The sequence below is a fragment of the Chionomys nivalis genome, chromosome 7 (assembly GCF_950005125.1).
Source record: "Chionomys nivalis chromosome 7, mChiNiv1.1, whole genome shotgun sequence".
Classification (NCBI taxonomy): domain Eukaryota; kingdom Metazoa; phylum Chordata; class Mammalia; order Rodentia; family Cricetidae; genus Chionomys; species Chionomys nivalis.
Window position 1 is genome coordinate 56,755,046 of NC_080092.1, and position 27,551 is coordinate 56,782,596.

The 27,551-nt window shown below is 49.5% G+C and overlaps 1 protein-coding gene across 4 annotated transcripts in view; it reads right to left on the bottom strand.

Annotated features, from left to right (window-relative positions):
* Rph3al (rabphilin 3A like (without C2 domains)) overlaps window positions 1-27,551 on the bottom strand; it is a 138,844-nt gene that overhangs the window by 88,332 nt on the left and 22,961 nt on the right. For 3 of the 4 annotated variants that reach the window (XM_057775141.1, XM_057775142.1, XM_057775139.1), the window contains exon 1: window positions 20,614-20,690. The exons of the other annotated variant lie outside the window; for it this stretch is intronic. The gene's annotated coding sequence lies outside the window, so the exon portion shown is untranslated. Of the gene's footprint in view, window positions 1-20,613; window positions 20,691-27,551 lie in introns of those variants that run through there. 4 annotated transcript variants of the gene reach the window in all.

Here is a 27,551-nt window from a genome sequence, read left to right on the forward strand (position 1 = left end):
CGGCACGAGCTGGGCAGGGACGCTTGGATGGCAAGTCCACAGTGCACATACTCAGAGGTGGTTCAGAAGGAAGGTCAGAGACAAGAACACAGGGGCCGCCGTCCCTACCCTAGGCTGCGGCTAGCACCTCCGCAAGCACAGCTGTCTGTCCTTCACACAGAGCGGCTTCGGGACAGATGGGGGACAGGAAGTGCAACTCGAGGAGGTCCATTTTAGGAACCTGCCACAGAGCCAGCTTGGGTGTGCCAAACCTCTTCGGGCTGAGCTAGCTGCCAGCTCCCTGACTTGGCAGTCGAGCCTCACCATGCCCCCCATCCCCCCTCTACCTAAGTACTTCTCTGCTGAACTGTGTTACACACCATCGGACATGTCTCCCCTGCTCCTCACTGAGGGCCTCAGGGAGGGTTACAGCCTACACATCCTTAAGAGTTCAAGGCCAGCCTGGGATAGTTAGAAAGATCCTGTCTCAAAAAAACAACAACAAAACAAAAACCAAAGGCTAGTAGTGTATCTCAGTGGTAGTGAACCTGCCTAGTGTGCACACTCAAAGCTACCCCCCAACCCCCCCCTCCCCACACAATTGAGGCCTCCCAGCTTCCAACAGCACTGTGTGTGTTAAATGTGTGCCCTGCCTATTTGTTAATAACTTATGAGGGAACAAAACAAGGGTTCACAAAAAAGGAGGAAGCAGGAGGGTGACCCTGCCTATCTATCCAGGAAGAAGGGTAGAACTAGCCTGGAGGGGAACAGAGGCAAATGGACAGAAAGATGGCTGTGTGGGGCTCTGGTCACTTCCTCTATTAATCACACACAGAGAGAGTGTGCGTGCACAGGTTCTCTAAGGTCATCTTAGCTGTGACAGGCAAGACCCTAGAGGTGAGTGCGTAAGTGTGTAACATGTACGATGGCTGTGCACATCCAACGGACCCAAGTCAAGACTGCCGCTGGGGGAGGGATCTCAACCCTGGAAACTGGCTCAGGGGTCCTTGCCTGGCCGCAATGACATCTCTATCCTCTCTCCCCCTACACTGTGGCTCCTGGGAACAGGGTCTGCTGCAGCAACTACCTGCTAAGCTGAGCTGTATTTCATGGAGAGATGGCTCTTCCCAAATAAGACACTGAGTCAAAAATCCAGATGTGCAAAAAGCCGACAGGACAGGTTCTAGTCAGGCTCTGCAGCTGGTTGGTTCATAGGCAGTTTATTTCTCAAGATTCCTCGTGGGTTGGCTGCCACGTGGCAGTGGGTGGCTCTGACAGCTTGGCTGATTTCCCTGGGGGGGCTGAGGCACCCACGGGTCCTTTGTAGGGAGGCAGCTGCCTCCTTGCATCTCTCATCCCATGCTGGGTGAGACAAGCTGAGCAGAAACTGCATTCAGTAGACATCTCAGAGGCCCTTCAGGTAGGCTACAGTGTACTGAGGGGCAGGCAGGGACAGGAGTGGCTTATGCCAACTCCTTGAGAAAATTCCTAGGGGACAGGAGGTTCATAAGCCCCCGTCAACTCTCTGAGCAAGATCTGTAAAAGCAAACACTGTGTTGCCGAGAGATCAGGATCTCTCCAAATTCAAAAGCTGGTCATCCCGGGGGTTCACTGCCCACATTCCTGGGGCACTTGTCCCCATTGAGAACGTCATGCCCTGGCCTCTATGGGCTGTTGTGTGATAAAGAGAAAGCAAGAGCCAGACAATTGTTTTTAGTGGGAAAAAGCGTTTGCCTCCAAACCTGACAACCTGTTTGATACCTAGGAGCCACAGGATGGAGAGAACCACCTCCCGCAAGTTGTCCTCCGACTGTCACACATGAATGCCATGCAAGACATGCTCCCTCGCCTCAACACACCCTAAAGAAAAAGCACCACACACCCCCTTCCTTCCCCATGACAATGCTCGGCATCTTAACAAAGTAAGGACCTTATGAGGTGTCCGAGGGTGTTATACACAGATTTTAAGTAAAACTGGGTTCTTATTGCCTACTTTGTTTATTCAGGTTACCACTATATGCTGTGCTTTCCAAAGTTCCTCAGTATTATAACTATGACAACTGAGTATTCTAGACACAGTCCATCATCCGGGACACACTGGTGACTTCTGAGTTTTCTCTGTATACTCAACACAAAGTGGGTGTCCTGAGAGATCCATCCCGGTGGCCATCTCTGAAGAGTTCCCCAGGATAAATTCTCAAAAGAGATGTGGAGCGGGCATTTTTGGGAAACACATTTTGAGTCAGCTTAGCTGCAGCAGAGTTCACAGCCACTCAAGGCTGTGAACTGTGGGCCTCTTGCCTGCTCTCTCAGAAGTGTGTCTAGAATTGTCCATCAGGGGACATCTGTTGGAAGCTGCAGGGTCCTGTCAGCCTAATGTCAATGTTGCGTTTTCTGAAGGGCCTACCTATAGATCTTCAATTAGTGGGTTCAAGAGTAAATGACTCCCACAAAGTCCCCTCTTTGCAAATCTTTGCATCCACTTAAAACAAAAGGCTTCTGGCTCCTTAGCTCGGAGTTGGTAGGACCAACTGTTTCAGTATTTTGGTGGATGGGCCTAGGCAGGTACTGCACCAGCTAGCCAGTAGGATGTTCTATAAAAAGGAGTAAGGGCTAGGGGTGTGGCTCAATGGTAAAGTGATTGAATACGGCCCTGGTTTCACCCCCAGTACCATAAAAACAAGTAGGCAAACCAAGAGGATTTATGCAAAAGGGAGAAGAGGTGACCCCCCTTCTACAAAGTCCTTCCCACCATGGGCCCCAGGGGTCCCTGTGACCCCAGAAACACTGCTGCCTAATCCCCATCCTCACTGTAGCTATGCCAGGGTGGAGACCACCCACCCACAGCTGCCCCTGACACACCTGTACCTGGAGGGCAAATCAACCTGCCCTTGGAGACCTGTGACACCCTCACAGAGCCTCTGTCCCACCCATGGCTGGGGTGGGGCACAGCCCCAAGGGACAGCTTCTTCCTGCTCACTCTCTCCCTGGGGTGTTCAGCGCCTCGATCTCTTCTCAGGGACATTTTTGACGATGGTATCAAACCTATGCATTCCAGAATGAGTGGAGAATCTGAGGAGGAGCTAGACTTTGAGCCGAAGACCAGACAATTTGCTTGGCCAGGGTCTGCTTCCACACCACCACAAGTGAGAGGCTCCCCTCTGCCCCACGGAGAAACACATTCCAAGCCAGACCATACCATCTCCATGTGAGAAGAACGGAAAACTGCACAGGAGAACGAGGAGAGGGCAGGCGAGTGGGAACTAGAGCGCAAACCCTGTCTGGTGGTGGCACCAAACACAAAAGGGATTGAAAGCAACCAGCCAGTGTAGGCTGTGCCTCCTCACGGCCACTTAAAGAGTCACATGGCGCTTAGATAAAACACAAGGCCCAGCGTGGGTGGCAGAACCACCAGGCAGAAAGGTTCAGGAAGGTTGAAAGCGGTTGTGTTGAACCTCAGAGTCTAGGATGGTTGTTTTGCACATTAATGTAGCAACACATAACACATACTAATAGTATTTAGCAAATAAAACCTTTGGACTTGACCTGAACTCCCAATCAAACCCCTTACCAGCTCAGGTTTGATTTTCCACTTGTGGAAAAATCGAAAGTCTAGGTAGAGGAAGTAAATGCGAGATAAAGCTCACATGACAAACGACAAGCCCCAAGAAGCAGGGGTAGGAGGTAGTTTTTGGGAGACTGGGAAAGAGGCCTCATTCTGAGTGCAGAATCTGAGCCAGCACGCAGAGGGCTTCCCCATCCAGCCCCAATAGAAGAATGCTGTGATCCATTAGTCATGTCTGTCCTGGTGGGGGAGGGGGAGTGGGGGCACGCTTGCTATTGTCAAGTCTGTCACCCTCAAGATAGGCAGCTCTGCATAGGCTGAGGGTGAGAGAGGAGATGGGGTCAGGGGACCCCTCAGGGAGGGAGGAAAAGCTGGGACGAAGAAAAGAATACTTGTGCCTATACTAGTGCTTGCTGAGGCCTTGGGCACTGCGGGAAAGCCCTTCTTCACTCTACACCCAGGCATTAATATTCCAGGAGTCCTTAGCAATGGGCCCTGACATCTGCTCTGTTACTATGATACAAGAAACAGGATGATAGCTACCAAATGAGGGGAGTCAAAACATTTACATCCCCACCTATCAGGCTGCACTGGGAGGAAGGAAGACTCAGACAGGAGGCTTGGAGGCCTCTAAGACCAGCCCTGAACCCAGGAGCAGGCTCACTCAGAAGCATCTTGGAATGACCTGAGGATTCAAGACGAGCAAAGAGCCCCAGGGAAGCCTGTGTAACTTTGCCCTGTCATCACCTTCCTGCCAGATCTGCCAGCTTGGGGAAACTCCTCTCTTCCTCCTAGGCTCCAGGTGCTGCCCCTTCTCTTGCCAACACTCTAGCAATGCTTTCCTAACCAGACTTTGGCTCACACTCAAACCCTGTGGAACCAGAGAGATCTTCCTTAGTAGCATAGGTCAGAGTGTGCTCAAAAAACGCCCATGGCTCCACACTACCGGGAGGATGACCCATGCTGTGCTCAAAAGAGTCCATGAATACGCCTGGAGTTTTATCTATTACCACATTTCTTTAAAAGACCAGATTTTGGGCATTAGAATTCAGACACATCCCAGAGCTCGGTCCTGTCTCCCACATCCTTTCACCTAGGACATTTTCTGTTGTTTGGAGACCAAGGTCTCACTGTGTAATTCTGGCTGTCCTAGAACTCACTCTGTAGACCAGGCTGGCTTCAAACTCAAAGATCTACCTGCCTCTGCCTCCCAAGTGCTGGGATCAAGGGCACATGCCACCACAAGCTGACTTGTGAGCATATGTATGTGTGCACATGTACGTAAGCACGTGTGTACATATGTGCGTGATCACATGTACACGGGCACGAGTATGTGTGCGCATGTACACGAGCACATGTATGCATGCACATGCATGCAAGCACGTGTATGTGTGCACATGTACACGGGCACATGCATGCACATCCTCTGTTGTTCCTCTGCCTTATTCAGTGAGGCCAACCTCTCAAACCCAGAGCTCACGGAATATGCCTGGCCTCCCTAGTCAACTTACTCTGGGACCCACCATCTTCGTTAACTCCTCCTGTGATTCTCCTTCCAAGGCCAGAATTATGGGGGTGGGGGGAGCAGGCTCATTTAGTGTTTATATGGGTTTGGGGATCTGGATTCAAGTCCACATCCTTGTACAGCAAGGGTTTAGCCATTGAGCCATCTCCCCAGGCCCATGTTAAATCTGTGTGTGTGTGTGTGTGTGTGTGTGTTTAATTAGGCTTTACCCACTGACCCATCTCACCACCCTTTACCTGGGACACTTTCTTCCTGTTGTCTTCCTACAGATAGCCAGCCCCATCTTCTCTGTAGCTTCTCCCTAGCCAACATTTGGACTGACCCCATCTTGCTTTCTGTCTCCTCCAGGTTGTCTCTGCTGTCCCTAGGAAGACAACTCTGGAGATGTCCTCCATGTCCCTGGACTAGCACAGTACCAGAACATGCTGATATTTGGCACACCCTTAAAGAAGCAATATGCCACAGCCCACAAAACAAGGCTGGCTAGCCGCCTCGTCTCCTATCCACCCAGTGTCCCAGCCATGCCTAGACCCGGCTCCGGGTGTCCTGTCTCTGGCCACGTCAAGGTGGTTCACACCAACTAGAAACCCAGAAAAGACCCTGATTCTTGAAGAATGATTAATGATACAACCTAGCCCAAGGTCAGTTAATGTCAAAACTGACAGGCGACCCGGAAAAGTCATCACAGCAAGTTAGCTGCAGAAGAGGAACCAAACAGCAGGCAGAGGGATGCATGATGCGCTCTGGGACTTGCGTGTTAACATGGCAGGGTGCCATCTGGAATTATTAACGAACCTTTTTCAATCTAATGAAGAAAAGTTGGCGTTTATAAAGACATTCGTTATTGCTTTATTTTACCCTTCCCTCATTCTTACTGTGAGACAAGGTCTCTCCCTGTGGCCCAGGCTACAACACAAGCTGGCCTCAAATTGATGGCAATCCTTCCTTGCTCAGTCTCCCAAGTACTGGGATTACAGGCATGAACTACTACACCTAGCTTTAAAACAATAAAAAGATGTTAATGGGCTGGTAAAATGGCTCAGTGGGAAAAGGTGCTTGCCAAGCCTGAGGAAGAGAAAACTGGTTCCTTCAAGTTACCCTATGAATCCCATATTAATGTTTTCAACTGTGTGCCCCATCATACACACAGTAAAAAGGAGTTTTTTTGTTTTTGTTTTTGTTTTTTTTTTGAAAAAAAATGTCCAGATGTGATAATACACACATTTAATGCCTGCACCGGGAGGCAGAGGCAGGTAATTTTCATGGATTCATAGACATCCTGGTCTACACAGTGAGTTTCAGGTCAGCCAATGCTTTAAAGATTTTGATGTATTTAAGCACAGATAAGGAGAGAGGAAGAGAGACACGTAAAGAATGGCAGCGGAGCCTCCTAGCCTTGGCACAGGCTTCGCGGGACAGTAGGGAACTGAGCTTTCCGGTCACCTTCAGGGGAAGACTTGAGGCCGGTAAACAGATGAGCATGCCCTAACTGTCCCGGAGGACCAGGCTCATTCCCTGCGCCCCACAGCTGTGTAGCGGGGCTCCTACACCTGTGTTCTGACACATCCATCCCACTTAAGCCACGGAGCAAAGGGTTCATCCATGTCCTCACCCAAGCAAGACAGAACAGCATGCGGTCCCACCTCACCGTCGACTCAACAGACGCACTGGGGGCCTGGCAGAGGCAGCTCTCCTCCATAATCCCGCAGGCCTCCCACGTGTACTCACAAGACACCTTAATATAACGGCGTCTTCTTTTATTTAATCCTTGGATCCTTTAAGTAGCTGGGATGCCCAGGCCAGTGACCCCTGCCTGCCTCTTTGTCTAACAAATGCTTTTCATCTTCCCAGGGTGAAAAGCTTCCACCTGAAATGAGATGTAAAATATCTTCATTCTTCCCCCATCTTTCAAGCCACAGGCTCTGCCCACGCATTCCCAGAGGCTCAGCTTGATCTTGACATTTCTAAAAGGCCTGACATGGGGCAGGTAGGAACACTCAGATTGTGGCAATCACAGGGTAACTAACTATACTCCTTGGGTAAGAATCACCCATGAAGGCGCAGGAGGGAAGCCGTGCAGGCCAGTGCAGGCCAGCGCAGGCCATCTCCAGCCCCAATGTGGCACTTGTTCCGGCTGGCACCAGGCCATAGCGGTGTCCTGGGGGTGCCGCCACAAAGTTGCTAGAGCAAGTCTGAACACAGGAAATGGCAGGGCTGAGTGTCGGCTGCCAGGTGTCCCACGCTGGTGCCTGCTGACTCCTCAGCACTCCCAAGCCTGAAGCTGCCACCTCTGAGTTCTGTCTGCACTGCAAGGGGCTCTTGTCTGCCTGCCTTCACTCAGCTGTCCTCCTTCTGCTCCCAGCCCCTCCCTGCTCTCCCTCCCCAGTGCTGAGCCGAGAACACAGTGCTGCCACTGGGCTAACATAACCCAGCCTCAGTTTGACTTTTCCCTTTTCCTTTTGTCCTGGAGACTGAACCCGGGACCCTTTAACTCTATTCCCTGCCCATGTTTTCTTTGTTTTGTTTTCGAGACAGGAGCTTGCTATTAGAGAGCTCAGGTTAGCCCAGAACTTACTATATAGCCCAGGCTAGCCTAGAACCTGCACTTCTCCGCCCTCTTCTGCCTGGGTCCTGGGATTGCAAGCATGCCAGACTTAGACAGCATCTCACTCCACAAGACTCTCAATCTAATCATTACACCTGGAATGACTCTGTTTCCAAGTTAAAGCCGCATCCAAGGGCACTGAGAGGTCAGACATCAATATGTCCTTTTGAGGGATATAGTTCAACCACAACGTACTAGGATAACAGCCTCGGTCTTGTCATGGGGGTGGGACATGAGGCACCGTGGGTCCATCCAACTATGTGCACTGATGTGTAAGGTGTTTCACAGGGTCCTGTTTGCGGATGTCCTGCAGTACTAAGGACCTAGAAAGGGTTCCAACTTCTGGAACAAAGAAGTCACAGTTGACACACACACACACACAAGAGGATTCCATGCTGGCAGTGTGCATTTGGGAGAAGGAAACAGAGATGACAAGCCAACCTGGCCTCCACAGTAGCACTGTCTCTAAAGAAAAGCCGGGAGGTTGGGAGTGGGGAAAGTGGGGGAAGGGAGGGAGCATGAAACATCCCCTTTTGGTTATTGCATCCCCTGGGAGTTAAAGGAGGAATCTGTGATTTAAATTAGGGGGAAAAAAAGTACTTTTTTCATTAACCTACAACTGAATGTTGCATTCCCTTTCACTATGAATATAGATGGCATATCACGGTCATGTTGTGGTGTCTTTATCATAAGATCAGATATTTTCCCAACACAGTGTAGAACTGCAGATATCTCAAAATACTCCTCTCTACTTTAAATTACAGGCGTGGGGGTTGGGAAAGGCTGACTGTAAAGTGCCTGCTGGATAAACATGAGGACCTGAATTCACATCTTCAGCACCCACATAACAGCAGGTTTTGGATAGCCAGGTGGTGGTGGTGCACACCTTTAATCCTAGTGCTCGGGAGGCAGAGGCAGGTGGATCTCCGCAAGTTTGAGGTCAGTCTGGTCTACAGAGTGAGTTCCAGGAGACAGCCAGGACTGTTATAAGGAGAAATCCTGTCTCAAAAAATAAAACAAACAAACAAAAGGTGGCAGTGTGTGGGATAGAGCGGCACTCAAATCTATGGCCACTGTGCTGGGAGAGCGGGCCAGACGGGCAGAGCCCCAGCGCACACCGACTAGCCAGCCTATACCTGCCTTAAAAAATAAGTCAAAACAAGGAAGACATTGAACAATGAATTCGGAGCTCTGCAGGCGTGTACACACATAACATTCACGCGCACACACCCGTTTGAACATACACACACTACAGCAGTGGTTTGACCCCACTGTAAAGCTGTTTCTCTCATGAATCAGCAACACAGCGCATGGATTCACTACAACACGGCTTTCAAACCCACTGCGATCACTGTAAATGAACACAACTATTTTCCCTCAATTATCCTGTCTGTGCGTTTAAGCCTGACAGCCTGGGTTCAAACCCTGGGATTCATTGATGCAAGGGGAGGACAGACTTCTGAAAGCTGTCCCTACACATGTACCATGGCATGGCTATGCACATGCTTACACACTGAGTGAATACATGTAATTAAAAAAAAACCAGTAAACAAAATAAAAACATTAACCAGACTGTCAAAAAGTAGAGTACATACATGTGGAAGTGGAAGCAGAATTTGGCTCAACAGTTATAGGAATAGCATCACGTTGTCAGGGAAAGCAAGCGTCTGCCCAGAAAATGCTACATCCTCCCAGGGCTCCGAAAACTGGCTTGAGACATACACCGAAGCATATTATGCTGTGTGTGTATCTGTCTATATGTGTCTATGTGTGTCTGTCTGTCTGCGTATACATCTGTGTCTACGTGAGTGTCTCTGTGTGTGTGTCTGTGTTTATGTGTCTGTCTCTGTGGAGTCTGTGTGTATGTGTCTATGTGTGTCTCTGTGGGTGTTTGTGGGTGTGGGTGTCTGTCTCTGGTCATTGTGTGTCTGTGGTGTCTGCTTGTCTGTAAGTCTCTGTGTAGGTGTCTGTGTGTCTCTGTGTGGGTATGTGTCTCTGTGGGTATCTTTCTGTATATGTGTTGTGTGTCCTTCTGTGTGTGTGTCTTGTCTCTATGTGTGTGCCTGCGTCTCTGTGGGTCTGAGTAAGTGTGTGGGGTCTCTGTATATATGTGCCTGAGTCTGAGTGTGTGTCTGGGTGTCTCTGTAGTGTTTGTCTGTGTGTATGTGCCTCTGTCTCTGCGTGCATGTGTGTGTGCCTGGTTCTCTGTATGTGTGTATCTGGGTGTCTCTGTAATGTTTATGTGTCCTTGTGTGTGTATGTGTTTGGGTCTATCTGGGTCTCTGTGGATCTCTGTGTATGGGGATCTCCTGTGGGTGTGTGCACGTGTCATTCTGTGCCTCTGTGTGTCTCACCCCATATCCCTGTCTCTCCCTCTCTGTCCTTCTCTGTCTCTATTTCTCTCTGACTTCAGTTTTACCCTGTAATCTATATGAGCCTGGAACTCACTTTATAATCCAAATTGGCCTGGAACTCTCTACAATCCTGCCTGTGTTTCCCGAGTGCGGAACTGTAGGCGTGAGCCATCATCACACCTGGAACTCTCCATCCAAAAATCAACCTGCTTCCGTTATGTAACTTATGGGACCTTGAAAGCCCAGGCAAACATAATTTCTGCAAAAGAAATATGGTTTTAGTTCCTGCTCAGGTACTGCTTATTGAAGGAGCTGGACAAAATTTACCAGGAGACAGAACCCCTGAAAGGAAGCTCCCCTCTCCTTACCTGTCAGGTAGAGGCCTGACTCTCAGCTGCCTGGTAGGTGGTCCTGCGGGTCCCTGGAGTAACTTCCTTCACCCTGCCTCCCCCAGACAGAAAGTAGCTCTCAGGTTGTTCTCAGTCCCTCCAGGCACTTCTCCATCCTTCTTCCGCCCAAGCTCCTGGCCCTGGCTGTTTGCTTAAAGCCAGACGCCAAGGCAACCCTCAGCTGACCTAGCCTGCTATCTGCGGGCCAGCTGTCCCCTCTTGTTCCTGGAAACACAAACAGACGTTTCTCTGTTCCAGCTCCAAGGTTAAGTGCCATACTGCCGAGGAGCCAGCTGTCAGCTTCTCTGCAGGCTACCTAGGACCCCAAGTAAACAAAGATGCCCACCATGACATCCCTGGTGTCAACTGCCTAGGCTCCACGCAACAGTGGGGGCTACCCCAGAATAGGACCTGGTGCAGAGGAGATGAGTAGAAGGAGCGTCCAGACAAAACCGGTGGCACCTAGCCGGGCGTCTTCAGGGTTCGTAAGATGCTCCCACATGAAAACCACATGTACACATGTTCACCGCGACCCTGCGTTACCAAAGAGGGAAGACAAAGCAGCCAGCTTTACAGATGCTGCCTGTCCGCTGGGGATTTGCCACAGCCTGATAGCTGGCACTCAAAGCAATCCACGGGGATGAGAGGACCACTATTCTCTTACAGAGACAAAGGAACCAACCCCAGAGAGCTGCAGCCACCACTTGGTGTCCATAGCTACCACAAGTGGCCTACTTTGATCTGAGTTGGGCTGAGCCCTGGGGCTTTCGCCCCACTTTCCCTGCCTCCAGGAAGACCTGGCTGCTGGCAGATGGTGCCTCACAAAGGTAATAAACCAGAGGGGGTGGGGGAGTTGTCAACACCTACCAAACACTCTCCAGGGGCTCTCAGAACCTGAGTGGGGCGGGAGGTGGCCAAAGGCCAGAGCAGACTGGAGGGTGCTGCTGAGGAGGTAGGCTGTGTCTTGGCTTGCAAACAGTGAGCAGTGGCTGGGATGAGAGGTGCCAGACAGGCAGCGGGGACCTCTGCTGGCTTGCCTGCTGCTGTGGTCGCTCGTGGGCCCAGAAATAAGTCTCTGAGAAGGATACTGCTTCTCCAGGCCTCCGTCAGCCTATTGTCCTCCCCAGGCAGCCTTCGGAGGGCCCCATGTTGCTCAGACAGCTGTTTAGGATCAAGTCCAGTGTCCTCACCTGAGAGTTCACGGTCTTTTCCTGGACCATGGAACACCTGTCCTGCCAATGCGCATCTCAGGAACAGCTGGTGTCGTGCCCCGTGTCCCAGTCTGAGCCTCCCCCTGCCCCATACTCACTGCCTCACTTGGTGACTTGGTGGCAGCGTAAGCAACAGCAGAAAGACAATTGAACTTCATCAGAACAAAAATCCTGAGCAATGATGTTAAGAACGCGACAAGAGAACTGGCAGGATGGAAGAAGACATTTGCAAACTGTGGATGTGAGGAGACCAGCCCTGCTGTTCCCCTGACCATCACACGAGGCGCTCCAGAGCATGGCCCAGGCTCCAAGAAGGCAGTTTCTAGGCCTCCCCTTTTCCACTCTTGGGAACTTCCCAGCAAGGGCCATTTCCATATACACGGGAAGAAGACTCAGCTCAAGGGACAAGTAACATGACCTTCCTAAAAGGGACAGGTGATGTGCTGTGAGGCCAGAAAGAGGATGGCTCAGTTGAGGTATACTGCTCTCACAGAGGACCTGAGTCCAGTCCCTAGACCCATGCGGCTCACAACTGCCTGTTAACGCCAGCTCCAGGGGATCAGATGCCTCTGTCCTCCCTGACTCCTGCACTCTTGAGTACACTCCCCACCCCCCACAAATATACATAAATATAATTAAAAAAACCCAACAGGTGGGGATGGCAAGCACTCAAGAGGCCAAGGTGACAGGGCTGAAAGTTCTAGGCCGCTTAGGCTATATGGTGAGGGTCTATCTCAAAACAAGAACAGGGCAGAACAAAAAACAAAACAAAAAACACTAGGCCGTCTCTAAAGGAGCAGGAGTCGGGACATCTAGAGCAGGGGTTCTCAACCTGTGGGTTGCAGCCCCTTTGAGAGTTGTATGACCCTCTCACTGGGGTCCCATAGCAGATACACTGTGTATTATTTACATTTGGATTCATAACGGTGGCAAAATTACAGTTATGGAGTAGCAATGAAAATAATTTTATAGTTGGGGGGGTCACCCAGCATGAGGAACTGTGTTAAAGGGCTGCAGCATTAGGAAGGCTGAGGACCACTGCTCTATACTGTTGAGTAGGTTAGAAGCAATGATTAAAATATTAAACGGAGAATATTTTTTTCCAAAGGTGAGAACACACGACCTAGCTGAAAGTAGACATAAGCTCTGAGCAGGGGCTAGCGGTATCATTCAGTGGCAGAAGCGTCCTCGGGGTGTCAGCACCCCAATAAAATAAAGTAAAAACAGTGAAAAGATCTGAACACTGAAGAAAATTTATGACGAGAAGCACAGAGGTGGCTCAGAGGGTGCGGTACTGGTAGGGCTAGCCTGGCAATGTGGGTTCAGTCCCCAGAACTCACCGAGATGGCTCACACGGTGTTTTCAATCCTATACAGACCAAGCTGTGAAGTTTAATTTAGAAATTAAGTCTAGTAAGAGATTAGCAACAAGCAAGGTGTGATAGCACATATCTATAATCCCAGCACCTGGGAGGTTAAGATGGGAGTTCAAGGCCAGCCTGGACCACGAGATAATGAATCAGTGCTACAGAGGGGGTTTGACAATACTACTAATGAACAGAATAAACTGGGAGTGGATCAGGTGTTTACTACGCGAGCATGAGATTGGAGCTCAGATTCGAGAACCCATGGAGAAGGCTAACCGGGCATGGTGACCCACCTGTCGCCCAGTTCTCAGATGGCAGAGGCGAGATGTCCCAGGGCAAGCTGGAACTGGTGAGCTCTTACTTCATCAGAAACTGCCTCAGTAAATGCAAAGTGTTTGAAGAAGACAGCCATTGTCAGCTTCTGGCCTCCACACACGCACACTTTTTAAAAAATACTGGCTGAAGAGATAGGTCAGTGGTTAGAAATGTTTGTTGTTATGCCAGGGGATGGTGGCACACACCTTTAGTCCCAGCACTCAGGAGGCAGAGGCAGATGGATCTCTGTGAGTTTGAGGCCAGACTCATCTACTGAGTGAATTCCAGGACAGCCAGGGCTGTTACACAGAAAAACCCTGCCTTGAAAAAACTAACTACATAAATAATTAATTTGTAATAGCATACTATAATAAAGGGTATATGACTATCCTCCACTGGAGACTGAAAATGTTAAAATGATACACTGGAGAAAACACTAGATGATTACAGTCTTACTGCACTTTGTGGTGTTTACACACACACAAATAGAAAAGTTACACCCACATCACACTGATATATATAGAAGCTTTACTCATAAATGGAAAACAACCGAAATAGCCTTTTGTAAACAAAACATGGCCAGGCCTTCCAGGGAGACGTAAGAGCTGACCACACTGCTGTGCCTGGCTGAGGCCTCCCTGGGAATGTAGCTCCTGAGTGCAGGGACAGGAAATCAGGTTTCTCCATCCCATCAGGCCACTCTGAAGGTACGGCACCGAGGGACAACTCAGGACATGACAGCCTGTACGGATCTCATCTCATTTCACTAACCAGACAACAAAGCAACCACCGTCCAGCTCAGGAGCAAGCGACCATCCACTGCAGAAGACCTTCCTCCCAAATGCAGAGCATTGACCTCAGTAACGAATTAGCTTTCTGTAGCAGTCAGCTGTGCGTCGTTGACAGGATGCTTTCATAACTTTTCAAAATACAACTACGTGCCTCAGTGGTAGAACACTTGTTTGGTATGTATAGGGCCTGGGGTTCAATCCTAGAACACACACATGCACACACAAAGCAGTGGCTGAGGGTGTAGGGGGTCGGTAGAGTGCTTGCCCTGGGTTGGATCGCCAGTACTGTATAAACCAGCCCGTTAATGCATTCCTGTAATTCTCACCCAGAACTTGGGAGGTAGAGACATGAAAAGCAGAAGTTTAAGGTCATCCTCAGTTATATAAAGTAAGTTTGAGTCCAGGTTGGGGGTAGGAGGAGGAGAGGAAAAAAAGGGGGGTGAGGATGCGGGGAAGAGGGAGCAAACAACCAAACTCTCTGTTCTGTCTCATCACATTTATGACACACATTTACATGGACACACACATGACCGCACAAACACAACACACACACAACTCTAAACAGCTATTACTCCTAGTGAGGACCACTCTCGCTGTCTATAACCCCAGGTTTAATTTCCCCTCATCACCTTGAAATAATACAAATCACATGTTTAACTGCCAGGCTCTTTCTATAAGTAGCCTGACGTGGCCCACTGCCTTAGATCGGTGTCTGTCACCGTGATAAAGACCATGGTCCCCCCCAAAAGCAAACACACACAATGTAGGGATGAAAGGATTTGTTTGGCTTCCATATGCCAGGCCATAGTCTATTGAGGGAAGATGAGGCAGGAAGTCAAGGCAAAAACTGACACAGAGGGCATGAAGAAACACTGCCAACTGGCTTTCCACGCGGCTTTCTCGGCCTGCTTTCTTATAGCACCAGGACCACCTGCGCAGGAGTGGCCCCATCCACAGGGGCCTGGCCCCTCCCACATCTGTCATTAATCAAGAAAATGCCCCACAGACTTGCCCCAGGAATTTATGCAACAGAGGTCCCTCAGAGGATTCTTGTGTATGTCTCTATTTGGCAAAAAACTAACCAAGATACCTACTTTCCCTCTGAAAAGCCTACAGATTCATGCCATCAATAGCGTCAGGCTTTCCTGTTCACTTTAAGAACACCTGTGAGGTCGGGCTGACAGCACAAACCTTTAATCCCAGCATTTAGGGGCCAGAGGCAGGCAGATTACTGTGACTTTGACGTCAGCCTGGTCTACAAAGTGAGTTCCAGGACAGTCAGAGAGGTTAAACAGAGAAACCCTGTCTCAAACACACACACACACACCACCTGTGAAGTTGTCTGGGTCATCCAGAACGCAAAACATGCATATCTAAAAGGTCACCAAAGCAAAGGATGTCACTCCACAGAAGCACCGCGGACCATTCCAGTGGAGACATGGGGTGTGTGCCCCAGCTGGACACAGGGTCAGCCCCCCAAATAGTACTGAATGTCTGCAGCAGCTTAGTGTCAGGTCTGGATGCAGATTCTCTGGCTCAGTATCTCCAGGTGCACAGAGCCCCAAGAGGTGAGAGCTCCAGGTGGGATTAGCATCCATGAGCGCCCTGTCACATAGAGAGCGCCTCACTGAAAAGACCCACTGTCCCAGACCAGAAGAGGAGCCAACACAGAACAAAAGCTATCCCAGAAGCAGCTGATGAAAGAGAAGCTTAGGATGTGGGAAGAGATTCAGCATAAGATAAATGCAAATAAAAGACTTTTGTTGTTTTTTTTTAAAAGAGTTCACGCTGGGTGTAGTGGCGCATACTTGTGTTCTGGGCACTTGCGAGGTAAAGGTGGGTGGATCTCTGTGAGTTCGAGGCCAGCCTGGTCTACATAGTGAGTTCTAGGACAACCAGGGCTACATAGTGAGACCCTGCCTCGAAAGAAAGAAAGAAAGAAAGAAAGAAAGAAAGAAAGAAAGAAAGAAAGAAAGAAAGAAAGAAAGAAAGAAAAGAAAGAAAGCTAGTACATGTTAGATAGAGGCAGCCTGAGTAAGTCCACGTCAGGCTGGGCAGCTTCAAGATATCCAGACTCAAAATGAAAGTTAAAAGGGGGGTACGGATACGGCTTAGTGATAGAGGGCTTGCCTGCCATGTATAACAACACCCTGGGTTCAAGCACCAGTCCTGCAAACAAAAGAAAGCCCTCATCCCCTCCTCCAAAAATGTGGCAAGGGTAGAATATTTTCCTAGCATGTTCAAGACCAGGAGTTCAATTCTAAGCAGCAAACATAAACAAGGATTTCATCTGAACGTCATGTCATGGCAGTCAAACATTCCCAGGTGTTTCATCTGTGCCCCCAAAGATTAAGAACCAGGTGCCTCACCCATGCCCAACAGCTGTCTCTCTCTGTTATGCTCTCTCCTTCCTGCCATCCTCAACCCTCACACATGCCAATCACTGCCCCCGTCACATTCGGGAGGCCACCTGCAGTGAACCCACCTCCTACAGTCCAAAGAGTATCGCTTCCCCAAGTTTTTAGCCTATTATTCCTTAGTCTTTATCCTACAGCATCCTAGAGAAGTAGCAAGCTGTTTTTTCTCCATGTTACATGTGGTTCTTTCTCTAAGGTAGGTTCCTCTTGGGGGAGGAGCCCTCAGTCTGTTTCTGAGTCACAGACTCCTCTTTCTAAGAACACTACAGTCCTTCCATAAGGACAGAGGGCTTACTTCTAGAGCAGACCCTGTGGGCACCTGGGATCAGAACCTTTGGGCGCCCAGATGAGAACCTACACTCGTGGATCAGAATCTCCTGGCTCCTGTCTTGCTTTCAGCACAAGCTTTTTCCTAGGAAGTTTGTCACACAGTAAATAACACACACAGCATTAGGAAATGAATGCCATGACTTTGCTGGGCAGACCCATGCTAGCGTGTGCCAAGTGATGACCCACTTAAGTTTAACTTTTAATTTACAAGGTCCACCCACGCCTTATGTCTTCCAGTGGATAGGAGCCTCGGAACTGACAAAATGCTACCTTGTGAAGCCTTAAGGCTATAACAAGTTTGCAACTCCTTGTGAGCCCCTCCCCAGAACATATTTAAAAAGAGAGGCTGGGTGGCAAGGTCTTTAAAAAAAATAAGATCATCACCATCTTAAATTTAATCTTATTTCACTTCCTTTCTAAAAGTGTTTTTCTAAGTAATTACTTTTTAACAATATAGCACATGTCCTTGTACAAATCACGCATTCAGGCATGGTGGCATATGACTGTAGTCCCAGCTGTCCAGAGGCAGAGACAGAAAGGTCACAAATTCAGGGCCAGCTTGGGCTACATGAGGGCTTTTCTCAGAAAATAAACTTTAAACTTTTCTGATCAAAACCATTTTTTTTTCCTGCACCACAGACAAAAACTGCAATCTTCTCAACAGGAGTGTCCCAGCTGTCACCAGCACACCCCTCCACACTGTCACCCCACTCTGAGAGCTTGTACGGTGATGCCAATAAGCCCTAGTTACTTTAAGCTGGTGACGTTTTGTGTCTTTATTTCTCTAAGGCCCACGTGCCCTCCTTAGGGACACAGAGACACATTTCTTTGTTTACTTGTTAATTTCCACGTGGTCCCCAGGGAGAAGGGTCACCTCTATTGTGTCACAAGGAGCGTGGGATGCATCTGGAACGAACCAGTCAATAGTGTGACTAATGCTGGGATTGTGTGAACTAAGGCAGGGGTTCAGGGAAGGCGCAGTGACAGCCGATCCTGTGGCAGTCCCAGGAGGAGGAGGAGGGCTTCCTTGGAGTGGAGGAGTCTGGCAGGCTTGCCCGGGACTGGGAGGAGCAGTGGGCCGGCTTGCCTGGATTGTCCTCCCAGAGGCGCCAGGGAGGAAGCCTGCTGGTGGCCTCCTGATGGCTGGGCCAGAAAGGAACACAGAACCAGACTGGCAGGCAGGAAGGAGACTTGTTGGACAGGGAAGTGATTGTACCCACCCAAGTTCACACGGTTCCTAGCACCAACACTGGACAGAGCAGGGGCTCCAGACGGCTATGAAAATAGCAAGGGTACCCTGATTCTCAAGCTTCCCCAGAAGTAGGGCTGCTGAGAGAGTATGGCAGCTACTGTGCACGGTCACCCAATATCCAGGCCAAGGCCGGTGGCTAAGTGATCACACACCTTCCCAAAGAGTGAATGTTTACACCGGCAGTTCTCAGCCTGTGGGTCGTGACCTCTTTGGGGGTCGCATATCAGAAATTTACATTAGGATTCATAACAGTAGCAAAATTACAATTATGAAGTAGTAATGAAATAATCTTATGGTTGGTTGGCGGGGGTCACCACAACATGAGGAACTGTAGTAAAGGGTCACAGCATTAGGAAGGTTAAGAACAACCCCCTTAGATGCTGACATTATTTTAAAAATTAAAAGAACGCAAATAAATAAATAAATTTAAAAGAATGCTTTTTCCCACCCTGAGGCCCCCACTCCCTGAAACATCTTCCAGAAAGGAGCGGTCAGGCCTGTGCGGACCACAGGCTTATGCTGACACCGCCCTTGCCTTGTACCCACAGCACGGGCAGAATCAATGCTCCAAAATGTTGCTGCCCAGGACTGAGAGCACTGGCACTCTCCAGCCCCACACCCTGCAGGGGCCGCCCCACATTCACAGAGGGAGGGAATGATTTGTGTTCCCAGGTATCTTTGCCTGGGATCTGGCTGCTAGGGACACCCCACCTACCGTACCACCTGACTAGGCAGGCCTCCCCTAGCTGCCTGGCACTGAGAAGGCCCTCAAAGGGTGAATGCCTGGGGTTTGAAACAAAGTTGGTGTTTGAACTGATGGACTTCTCATGCGGGAAGGAAGAAACCGGACAGTCATGAACAAACTAGGTAACACAGGTCATTCTGCTGAATGAATCCCTGACCCTGGGCTGTCAGCCAGGGCCGGCTGAACCAAACCCAGGCAGGAAACTGCACACTTCCTGGTCTGGCCACAGAAAAGCTTCCTTCAACTCACCCCACCTACTTCCCTTACAGCATTCCAGAACATTCTGTGCTAGGCCAGGAGGCACTGGGGCTGTCGCAGGGTTCTCTTCCCCATTCCCCTCCCAGGACATCCAGACAGCACTCCCCCACCCCACCCCTGCCCCAGGTGTCTGTCCTCAGCTTCTGATCTACCACCACGCGCAGTTCAGCATTCTCTGTAATGGACCAAGGCTGGTCTCATCTGCCTCAGACCTGACTCTTTCCGATACAGCTGGCTGTAAACCAGTCAGCAGGTGATGAGCTTTGGCCTAGCATGACCGCATAATAATACTTTTACTTAAGCCTCAGCCTGGTCATCCTGACTCCAAGTCCTGGTACCTATCACAGAAGAGACTCTTCAAGGACAATCATGAACCACTTCTCCTTCGATGGTTCCCAGTGCCTCCTGAATTAAAAGTCTGCACCCTGAGCCTGGTCGTCCAGTCCCTCTAGCCACTACAGTCTTCTCCATTACAACGCAAATGAACTACACCGATATCTGCGGCCACATCTCTGGACCTAGGAATCCAGTCTCTCTCCTTCCAGGCCCACATCACTAATCCTGCCCCTCCTGGGCCCATTTCACTCTCCCATGAACCCTTTTTTTCTTACTGCATTCTAGAAGGCTGCTCCCAAGACTTCGTATTTTCCTGTATCAGTTCATGCTTTTGCTCAAATTCATTTGAAAAGGAAACTTTCCATCTTTATCATAAGTAGAAAACCACATTACCTGCATAAAGGCTATGGGTTTTTTTCTAATATCCATTAAAATACAAGGTCCTGGGTTCAAATCTCAGTACAGCAAAACAAAACACCCACGGTAGCAAATCAATGAGCAGAATGCTTTAAAAGCCCATCTCTCCAGCATTTCAAACACTAGACGTATTCTAAGAAATAGAGCTTTTCTCTGCGTATTTGTTTTTGTCTCTGGGACTCCTGGGGTTTGGCCCTGCCTCGTGGTTATCTGGAGACTTTTTTCTAGTTTTATGCTAGCTGACCTCACAAGTGAACACCAGTCACAGACAGACATTCTACTCCCTCTCTCTCCTGTTGTTAGAAAGGGCATAGATTGTAGACATTTCTCAAAAGTCATGGTGGGAACCCAAGAATCACAGAGTCTCCCAGATTCTACTGCACAGAGCCGGGCTTGTCACAAGCATGCCAACAACAGAGGAGGGTGACTTGCCAGCTGCATAGTCCCATTCTCTGCCCGGCCCTTGGTCCACCTGTTGTCCAACTTTCCACCCAAACTCAGAAGCCATCACACGGGACCTCGCCCCGGTCCTGTCCTTAGTGGGCAGTAGAATGAAGCATGGTACAGGCAGAAGGCAGCGTCTGAGGCGGAGGCTCCTGGCCGGCCTCCAGTCCGCTACCTTTCCACCGCCAGGCAAGCGTGCTGCACCCCTTCCCCACAGCAAAGTCTGGAAAAGCCCCTGCAAGCACCAGCCAGGAAAGACACACAAAGAGAGAGCTTCCTGGGTCCTTAGAGCCCCGAGAGTCAGCAGCACCTACCAGGAAGCAATGGGCCCAGCCGAGACAGGGTTACACAGAGCCCCAGCAGAAGGAGGGCCTCCCTTCGTGCTGGTTGTCAAGGGCGACCCAGGTGCTGCACATCAACATTTGAACCACTCTGACTTAACTCAATAAGTAACAGCTCTGGTGGAAGGCTCAGCTGGAGCCAAACTCAGGCCTGGATTCTCTCCCTCTTGCAGGGAAGCTGGGCCAGGCCATCCCACAACTGTACCAGAGACCAAGTGCCACAGAGACAGTAGCAGAGAGACAGATGCAGGCGATTCCCCTCCAAGGCAGGGCCCCGGGGATGGGGGTACGAGGTGGGGGGAGGTTTACATCCTCCGGGGAATGTGTTTTTGAAATAGGGTCTCGCTATATATTCCAGGCTGGCCTTGAACTCAGGGTCCTATTGCTTCAACCTTGCAAGTAACTGGAATTATAAGCACGTGCCACCATGCCAGCGCTGGAGGGCTTGTCTGTCTGTTGCTGTTAGAAAGGGCATAGATTGTAGACATTTCTCAAAAGTCATGGTGGGAACCCAAGCATCACAGAGTCTCCCAGATTCTCCAATGCCAGGGGTGGGGCCTCTGGCTGTGGTTTCTTGGGAAGACAGTAAACTGTAGCCCTGATAATTTGACCAGTGCTACTGTAGAAGAACAGCCTCCCAAAGGCAGCCATCTGAGCAAAATGGCAATGGGAAAGGCCTGTTGAGCCAGAGCGTGGTCCAGGTCGATGTCTGCATTCGAGGACGGGGATGACAAAGAGCTCACTACTGACCTTTTCAGAGCACAAACAATCTAGTAAAGGAAGAAAATGTTTTGACGGTCAAAGCACAGCGACCTTATCCCCACGGAGATAAACACAAATGTTAAGAAGAGCGTCCAGTGGACATAATCAATCACCCAGGGCTTCTCAGATGGGGTTCCGAGGGGCCGGAGGACACTGATATAATTCAGGGATGCTGTGGTAGGTGGGAGAGGAGTGGGCAACTTTCCGACCCAACCAGAGAGCCATGTGTGGTGGCACATGCCTTAATTCCAGCACTTGGGAGGCAGAAACAGACGGATCTCTGTGAGTCTGAAGCCAGTTTCCAGGCTGTATAGTAAAAACAAAACAAAGTAAAAACAGAACAAGCCGGCCAGTACAACTCAGCCTTCCAGGTAAGACTCCATCTGAAGAAAAGAGTCTGCGGTTTACAGTGCATGCCAGTGGGCTGGGGTGCAGCCCTGCAGGCAGAGCCTAGTCCTAGTAAGCAAAACAAAGTTCCATTCCCAGCTCAGAGAAATAGAAAAGGACAGTCTTGGTTGGCAAGCCGCAAGCTGTGGATTAAGAAACTGGATTAGGAAGGCACACCTCAGGGTGTGTCTGCGATGGTTTTCCCAGATAGTTTGGATCGTGGGAGCTCTGATTTACTGATGGATTAATCCATCTATAGATTCAAAATATGATGACATTATAGTGGGAGGTGGGGCCTCACTAGAGGAAGGAGGTCACACAGGTTGTGTCCTGGGGGTTACGTCTTGCCCTGACACATTGCCTTCTCATCTCTGCCCCTGCTTCTGCCACATGCTTCCACTGCCATGATGTTCCATCCATGGGACTGAAGGATGGCACACTGAGCCCTCTGAAACCGTGAGCTTGGATAAACAATTCCCCCTTTAAGTTGTTTTCCTTGGACATTTGCTACAGCAACAAGAGGGAAGCAACTAATACTAAAATGATAAAGGAAAATAAAAAACTCGGTGAAGTGCCGAAAGGGGGGAAGTGGCAGAAGATCCCAAGGCTTATGGGGTGCTGCTGCCACACAGCAGCTGTTCTCAGAAGCAGCTATGCGCATGTACTGAGCTCAGAAGTCTTGTGTCAGGGCCCAGCCTGGCTACTCTGTCTAGTACCTGGAGGACCAGCCACCAGGTGGACCTGAGCCGAGATGAGCATCCCAGAGAGACTAACCCTGGCAAGGAGAGGCACCGGAGCATCCTGGGATTCAAGCATGCCAGGGAAAAGCTGTCCCCCCCCCCGCCCAACCCCCCGTGCACACAGCAGCTTACTGCACATGAGGGAACTAGATAGGAAAGCTAGAAATTCCCGTACAGGGATGTGGGAAACCTCCATCATAAAGCCCAGGATGCCTCTTACAGGAAGGTGTGAAGAGTGCTAGTGTTCACACCCTGTGTGAACCAGAACTGGGGATGCCACCACACCTGCAGACAGTAGCCTTAAACCCGCAGCACCAAGGTCCAGACAGCTGTGCATTTTGGGCTCAGAAGATAATTCTACCCTTTAGCAAAGTACAGGCCCTGGGCCTCTGCTGGCCTCATGTGATGGACATCCATCTTGCTGTCCGGCTTCCTTCTTCAGGCTTAAGTAGTCATGTGATCCTTCTGGGAAAAGATAAACTGGCCCCTGCTTCTTCCTCCTGAGGAAGTGGACACGACTGGGGACCTATTAAAATATCCACCATCCTCCTCCACTTCCTGGAGAATGACTGGCTTAAGGCTGGGCATGTGACCCAGGCCAAGGTATGTCTTCCCTGGGTTACTGAGAAATATACCTCTCAGGACAGTGAGCTGTGGTAATATTGTCATGGGGAGCAAGCACTACAGATGGCATCTTGATGTGTGCAGTGTCCACATGGTTACAAAGGTTCAAAAGTGTTTCGAAGGTGATTTGAAAGTTAAGCGGGTGGGAATATGTGTTGACATATCTATCGTGTAGAGAAAGGACAGGAGCCCTATTAAAGATGTTTGTGTGTTCCCACGAGTATTAAGATGTAGCACTTGGGGCTGGAGAGATGGCTCAGCGATTAAGAGCATTGCCTGCTCTTCCAAAGGTCCTGAGTTCAATTCCCAGCAACCACATGGTGGCTCACAACCATCTGTAATGGGGTCTGGTGCCCCCTTCTGGCCTACAGACGTACACACAGACAGAATATTGTATACATAATAAATAAATATTTTTTTTTAAAAAAAAAAGATGTAGCACTTGTTGGTACTGTGGTTTCTACCTTTAATAACAGAAAGTGAGTGCTGGGTAGAGACGGCATGGGAAGTGAGCAATGGGTAGAGCGGTGGTGTGGAAGGTAAACGGTGCCATCTTGCCGCCTCTCAGAAACAGTCAGGAAATGAGGCTTAGGGAGTCAACAGACGGAAGTAAATATTCCTGAAGACACTGTCAGTCGCTGAGTGCAGCCAAGTCTGACCCACTTTTATGGCTCCCAGGGTGCCAGGCTCATGGGGTCCCATTTTTGCTTCAGGTAGTTTCAATTGGGCCCTGACTTGCAGTCATAAACTCTGAGAAAATCACCTCTGCAGAACTCATGCACAAGCTAAATAGATTCAGTCCTTGGGGAGCTGTCTGCTCCTGCAGCTAACTGTCCTTTGAGGCCTGGCTCAGCAGCATTCTGGCCCACCCAGAGGAGCCAGGGCCAGACTGCCTTCCTTCCAATCTCCAGCATTCTCTCCTTGGCTGATTTCTCTTCTGCTGTAGCTGTGGGACTCACAGGGAACCCTGCCTCCATGTGCTTTCTCTGTGGTCCCTGGATGGTGTGTCTGTCACGGTGTGTGATCTACTCTCTTCAAATCACACCTATCTATGTCTCCAGTCCAGTGATTCCCCCAGAGAGATCCTGCCCCAGCTCATCCCAGACCCTGGCCCGTCTCCCAGGCTATACGCTGAGACTGCGTTATCCACCTCTGAACATCTCTGCCCTTCCAGACTAGTGCATCCAGAATGTTCATGAGAAAGAAGGCGTCTTGCCAACACGAGCACCCTCAGCAGGGTCCTGAGAATTCCTGGCTTAACACACTGGCTTAAGAACCGGTCAGGCCAGGAGTCACAGCGCAGGGCTGTCACTGCTTCCTTGCTCTCTAAGCAGGGAAGTAAATGCTAAATTGTTTAATCCATGAACGTGCAAAGTTTGCAAGAGGGAGGCAAGGATGATAAACAGTGATTCACACAGGAAAATAAGCAATTTGATAATTAATACACACAGCAAATGAAGTTGCTAACTTAGTGACTGAGGCATTTTAAAATGCTCAGAAGAAGCCCGAGAAGACGGCTCAGTGAGTGAAAATCACTTGTCATGTAAGCCTGAGGACTGGAGTTTGAATCCCCAGAACCCACATAAAGGCCAGACACAGCAGTGAAATCATCTATAATTCTAGAGCTCCTATATCCCCGTATCTTAGTTATTTATCTCAATGTTGCAGCAAAATTCCTATGGTGATTTGAATGAGAACAACCCCCAAAGGCTCATACATTTGAATGCTGGTGTCCCACTTGGTGGAACTGTTTGGAAAGGATTAGAGGGTGTGGCCTTATTGAAGGGGAGATGTCACGGGGAGTGGGCTATGAGGTTTTACAAACCCATGCCATTTCCCAATTTAGCTCTCTGCCTCCCACGTGCAGATAAGAATGTAAGCTCTCAGCTACTGCTCCAGCACCATGCCTGCCTGCCGCCATGTTCCCTGCCATGATGGTCATGGGTTCACCCTCTGAAACTGAAAGCCAATAAACTCTTTCTCCTGCAAGTTGCCTTGGTCACAGTATCTTATCACAGCAATAGAAAAGTCAGGCTGGCGAGATGACTCAGAGGTTGAAGATGCTGACTGCTCTTCCAGAGGTCATGAGTTCAATTCCCAGCAACCACATGGTGGCTCACAACCATCTACAATGAGATCTGGTGTCCTCTTCTGGTATGCAGTCATACATGGAGGTAGAACACTGTATTGTATACATAATAAATAAAAAAAAACTTAGAAAAAAAAGTCAGAGCCTAAAATACTGTCAAGAAGCATCTTATAACAGGAAAGGTGTGTTTGGTTCACAGTCCAAGGGTACAGTCCATCCTGGTGGAGAAATGATAGCAAGAGGTCACTTTGAGGCCGCGGTCACTTTGCATCTATCCTCAAGAGGTGGGAAGAGGCAAGCTAATGCCATTAGCTTTGTTCTCTTGATGAAGTCGAGGACCCAAGCCAGGGAATGGTGCCGTTCACTATTTGGATGGGTTTTTCTACCTCAATTAAGGTCATTTATATAATTTCTCAGTAGCATGGTCAGAAACTAACTTAACCTAAATAATCCCTTCCAAGCCTGCCTGAAGGCATGTCTCCTCGGGGCTTCCAAATCCTGCCAGGTTGACAATCAGCACTCAACATCAAATCCAGGAAGCTCTCAGGTCATCTAACCTGGTGTACCAAGGCACTCTAGCCTAGGGTGGTAAGTGGGAAAACAAAACACCCATCTCAACCAAAGCAAAAGGTGAGGGAGGACTGATACCCAAGGCTGTCCTCAGGGTTCCACATGCATGCCATGGCATGCCTGCACCCACATTCCTACACACAGATGAACGTGCATACACACACGGCACACCTGCACCCACATTCCTACACACAAATGAATGTGTGCACGCGCGCGCACACACACACACACAGCACACCTGCACCAACATTCCTACACACAAATGAACGTGCACATACACACAAACACTCAAGAGCACTGAGCATGGTGATGCACACCAGTAATCCCAACACCTGGGAGGTAGAGGCAAGAGGACCAGGAGCTCAAGGTCATTCTTTGCTACACAGTGAGTTCAAAACCAGCCTGGGCTACATGAGACTTTGTCATGAAAGAAAGGAAGGGACGGAGGAAGAGAGAGAGGGAAAAAGAAAGAGAAAGGGAGAAACAGAAAAAAACTTAAAGGAGGGAAATAAGAAAAAGTCACAATTACAAGTTAAAAGAAACTTCCGTGAAGACATATTACAAACACATGTTTCAAGCCAAAACGTGTTGTCTCTGTGAACTAGCTGTACGAAGTCCTCCTGCAGGGTGAAATCTAGGTCAGTGGAGGAGCAGTTGGCATGGCAGGACGAGAACCCGCTGTAGATGGGGTCGCTCCTCAGGCCAGTGGGTGCAGGAGGGTCAGGACACATTCTGCTGGGGTAAGGTCCCTGTCACTCCTAAGCCCTGTTTCCCAGCTCTGTCCCACCATACCCAAAGAGCAGCCCACAGCTTAAGGTGGCTCTCCACTCAATCCCCCACAGCAGTCCCCTGATCCTGCCACCATCCCTTATACCGGCAGAGCAAGTGGGTTTCATATACCATGTAGATTCTAAGTAAGTAGCGGCGTTTGCCTGGAGTATTATGCCCCGAAGAGCAGCGAGGCATCCCGAGTCTCAGAGCGGAAGTGATCAATTAGTGATGTCCTCCGTGGTGCCGGAGGGGAGCACCTGGATGGCAGAGCTTTCTATACGTTTTCTGCCGCATCTTCCTCCTCACTGAGGCTCCAATAGGTGACCACCAAAGTGAGACATTTCCTCCAGATCTAACACGCTTGGTGTCCTCCTTACACACTACATGAACCACACCACTAATTCTGATTCAAATATAGCGAAATGTATTGAACTCAATGGCCTGAATATATATTCTGTCTCCCCCTGGGTTTGACATTTTAGTTAATCTATATTTTTTCTGATCTTATTTTTATGGGCTTCTATTTAATTATACATGCTCATATAAACAGATAATCTAAATGTGTGTCTGTACACATACCATTATCTATACACAGGCCTGGTACATAGCACCCTACTTTATCTTTTTATCACAAATATCTGTACATTTCTTACATACGACATATGGGCATCCTCGATTTCTATGTGCAATATGATGGGGTACTGATGAGTGGATGGATAAGTGTTCAGACGGATATCAGAGAAGAACACAACCAAGCAGGGCACAGCCTCTGCCTGAAGGGCTGGAGTACAATCGGGCCCTGGGAGGAGCACAGTACCAGCGGTCAGAAGCCAGGCTACTGCCGAAGCTCTTGTCAGCTAGCTGTACTGTATGGGAAGGGGAAGATGACCCACACACCCGCCCCCGCCTGCCCAGCCACCCTGAGGTTTTATCAACTATTAGATGCCTCTAACACAGCCTGCCCTACT